The 4334-nt window shown below is 37.2% G+C and overlaps 1 protein-coding gene across 1 annotated transcript in view; it reads left to right on the top strand.

Moving 5' to 3' along the window:
• Positions 1 to 4334, top strand: part of LOC117282928 — a gene marked incomplete at its 3' end in the record, with an annotated part of 88180 nt that overhangs the window by 75867 nt on the left and 7979 nt on the right. The window lies entirely within an intron of this gene.

Below are 4334 nucleotides of genomic sequence, written 5' to 3' on the forward strand. Positions count from 1 at the left end.
GTAATAATAATAATAATAATAATAATAATAATAATAATAGCGTAGAATGAGATGGTGATCATTAATGGTAGGTGGATAAGAATTTGGGATGAACGCGTTCATGGCCCATTTCAAGGCAGGTGATGGGGTTCAAGTCTCATATTAACTTAAACCACGCCTAAATTAGTACACTTAAAGTAAAGTGTCCATTATTGCTGCCTTAACGTAAAGTCTGTGAAGGAAATTACGCAGTACACGAAGAAAATAGTCGACGATTCAAACCGGTTTGCCTTTGCAGTACATACGAGACGTGTCAGGACCGAGCCGTCCTACTGGATTGAGGAGCACCGTGGTCCGAACAAAAGAAAAGCTACACACCGTGTTCTGCTTCAGATGTAGCGAAGTTACGGAGTTTGTGAACGACAAGGAATGGTCGCTTGCATTTATTTTGAAATAGTTCTGTGTAGCGAAGGTCAGTTTCGTCGCCTGGAACGTGAGCTTCTTTGCTTGCTGTTGAGGTCAGTATGAACTTAGAAAATAGTTTCGTCATCTGCTGTTCAGAATTAAGTCATGTAACGCAAATTTACTGGAAATATACGTGACCGTGAAGGTGGTCGCGGTATCAGTGAAAGTATCACACAAGTAGGCCTACGAGCTAGGCAACAACGCGGGTTCGAACTCTGCTCGCGGCATGGCTTCGTGTTGTCTTGTGATGGGGCAAGTTAGCCTCCTTCCCGTGTCTAAATAAGGGACGTAAAAAACGGAAGGCTCTAATCGCGTCACAGCGCCAAAAGTTATCTTTTAGGTCGATATTTCTAATTTCCCCTCCTTTCGTGACAGGGCGATTTCTGAAAGGACTGTTACCATATAAACCGATGAATGTGTCCTTAACTTCGCCGAAAAGCGGCGGTCGCTCGATCGGTATAGTTCACTTGCGGACTAAAGCCACGGAGTTTGTGTCCTTAACAAATAATTTTTTAATGAATGGACAAATTGTTATAAAACTCTTCTATTGATTCATGCTTTTGAATGCTACTAGGTACTGGATTTTGAGAATTTGGTAGAGCAGGTTTTTGAGGAGGAAGGTTTACTTGACATCGTTCATTGTATGATCCTGAAAATTCGATTGCTAGTTCTCGTAAAAGGTACAGCTTTTGAACACATGGGTGTTCGTGTTCGAGTAGTCATTCCCTCATATTTTTATACCAGCACAAGTAGCACATTGTATTAATGAAGGTGCTGAGAATATTCAGTACGACCTAACTCTATTTATGCATGTGTCTATAAGCGATTCCACATGATGAAATACAACCAGGTGCAAGTACCACATTACCTGATCGTTTTTGCGCTTATGAGGTAACCATGCTGTGTGTGTGTGTGTGTATGTGCGTGCGCACTTGTGTAATTGGTACGAGCCTTGGCAATATTATATTTCAGCATCCTGTTGCACTCTACACGATAAATGATACAAACTCTGTCCCAAGTGCAAACAATATATATTATATGTCTTTGATCTTGTTCTCTTCTACACTACATGTTTCGGCCTCTATCGGCCATCATCAGGTGTATACTCTTAACGTTGCTGCCACACTGAACTCAGTCTAAAATTTAACATTTAAAAAACACATTGTTATTTTCTTCGTATTATCAACATGTACCTCGTTGATATGTGTCTGGTATGTAGATTATATTGCACACGTCAAATTTTGATTTTCCTGTAGTAGCACTATAAAATCTTTAGTTATGATTTTAAAATCCTTTAAAATTTTTCTCTAAATTTTAAATTTAAAATTGTTAGGGTTACTCGCCCTATGTCTAAAGTGCTGGAGCGGCTAGTTCTTGTTTCCACACTGTACAGGTGTTATTCTGTGCAGTCTTCCTGTGTGCGTGCCGCTGCTTGTCTTTATTACGTGTAGTAAAGACGTAATAAAGACAAGCAGCGGCACGCACACAGGAAGACTGCACAGAATAACACCTGTACAGTGTGGAAACAAGAACTAGCCGCTCCAGCACTTTAGACATAGGGCGAGTAACCCTAACAATTTTAAATTTAAAATTTAGAGAAAAATTTTAAAGGATTTTAAAATCATAACTAAAGATTTTATAGTGCTACTACAGGAAAATCAAAATTTGACGTGTGCAATATAATCTACATACCAGACACATATCAACGAGGTACATGTTGATAATACGAAGAAAATAACAATGTGTTTTTTAAATGTTAAATTTTAGACTGAGTTCAGTGTGGCAGCAACGTTAAGAGTATACACCTGATGATGGCCGATAGAGGCCGAAACATGTATTGTAGAAGAGAACAAGATCAAAGACATATAATATATATTGTTTGCACTTGGGACGGAGTTTGTATCATTTAATGAGCCTTGGATAGTATATATTTTAATTCCAGTCAGTCAGTAAGGCAAACAAACTTGCCTGGTAGGGACGACAGCAGTACTTCGTGGTATAAGGTCATGAAATTATGAATAACAGTAAATACTTAAAATGTATATAACGTTTTATGCGATTTGTTTTTGTAGAAACGTAAAGCAACAAAATGGCTGCAATACGGACTTTTCCGTAGCTTTCAGTTTGACGGCTTTAACTAATGAGCTATTGGAGCTAGGAGTGTCACTTTTGTGTAGACAGATGATATAAACATTGCTGAAAATGATGTACAGAGTACTTTTCATTAGACAAGAAGCAAGAGCCTGGCAACAGTACGAAACGTCGAGGGTATATCGGACAGATGTAACGTAGACAGAATCAGTAGGCGTATTTATATAATTAGTTCTTAATAGAAAATACTACTGCTGCGGCTGCTGCTTCTAACAGTAACATCCGTAAGACATTTGCAATTGCAAGCAATAAAAATGTCAGACTTTACTACATTTCGATCATACGATCATATAGTCCAGCTCACTACGCTAACGCATGCGCTAAATTGTATTGCAGTCTCCGTTTATGAACTTTATTATTATTATTATTTATAAATGACCTATGTGACTCCGTTAACTACTGTAAATTTCTAATTTTTGCTGATGATCTGATGATCTAAAAATTCGCCGCATTGTTAACTCTCCTCATGATTGCCTCTTACTTCAATCTGACATTAATTCCGTAAGTGACTGGTGCACTGCTAACTCCATGAAACTTAATATTGCTAAAACGCGTGTTGTATCATACACCAGAAAAACAAATTTTCTGAGCTACGAGTATCAGCTTTGTCATGCTGTCATTACACGCACCAGCAGTATTAAGGACCTGGGTGTTTTCTTTGATTCAAAGTTACATTTTCACACACATGTTAATTACATATTTTCTGAATGCATAAAGTTTTTAGGCCTTATTCGCTCCATTACCTACAGGTTTTCCTCCATGGAGAGTCTGTATGTACTATATTTTACTTTAGTCAGGTCCAAGTTGGAATATGCCTCAGTAGTTTGGAACTCCATCACCCCGACTGATGCCAGTAAGCTTGAGCGCATCCAGCAGTATTTTGCGTCCGTCTGTTTTTATCGTTTTTTCCCTCATATTTCATATAATTATGCTTATGCTTTAGAGAAATTAAGTCTGCAATCTTTACATAAACGGAGACATCACCTTGATGCACTTTTTCTTGTTCAGGATTTTCGTGGTCTTAAATCCTGCGCTTCTCTTTTGGAAAATGTTAGCCTTCGTGTTCCTCCCAGCAATCNTTATTTTGTTGTTCTCTCCTGTTAACGTTAACTTTATTTTTCTTGGCATTATTATTAATCTATTGTCATTATGTAGACTCTCAAATTTTGTATTTGTTTTTTAATTATTTTTATGTAATTCTATGTACTCATGCTAACCTTTTAATTGGCCTCTGTGCTGTTAAGTTGTACGTAATTAAACATGAATTGAATTGATTTAAATTAGGATGTTGAGCTGCCACACGAATAAATAAGAATTAATTGGGTTATTATTATTATTAACTTCTATGTGTGTATGTGTGTGTATTGTCCTCTCTCATCACATAATGGAATAACCATTCGAAATGTACTTATTTTATTTTTCTCGCCTGTTAAAGCTAACTTTTTTTTCTTTTCTTTTCTTGAAATTGTTACTAATTTATTGATATTGTATAGACTGACATATTTTTTATTTTGCTCTTTAATTTTTGTGTATTTTTATGCGCTCGTGCTAACTTTGTAATTGGCCACTGTGCTGTTAAGTTTGCACATAAATAAACACGAATTGAATTGAATTATTATTATTAAAGGGGGTGGGTTTCCCCATGCACTTAGACCAGTTATTGGTCCATTGTGCCTCCCCCTTTAATTTTTACTGTCGCCATACCCTACCGGTACTGGTGCGTGCTATCAGCCCCGTTC

This window comes from Cryptotermes secundus, unplaced genomic scaffold (assembly GCF_002891405.2).
Source record: "Cryptotermes secundus unplaced genomic scaffold, Csec_1.0 scaffold461, whole genome shotgun sequence".
NCBI lineage: Eukaryota > Metazoa > Arthropoda > Insecta > Blattodea > Kalotermitidae > Cryptotermes > Cryptotermes secundus.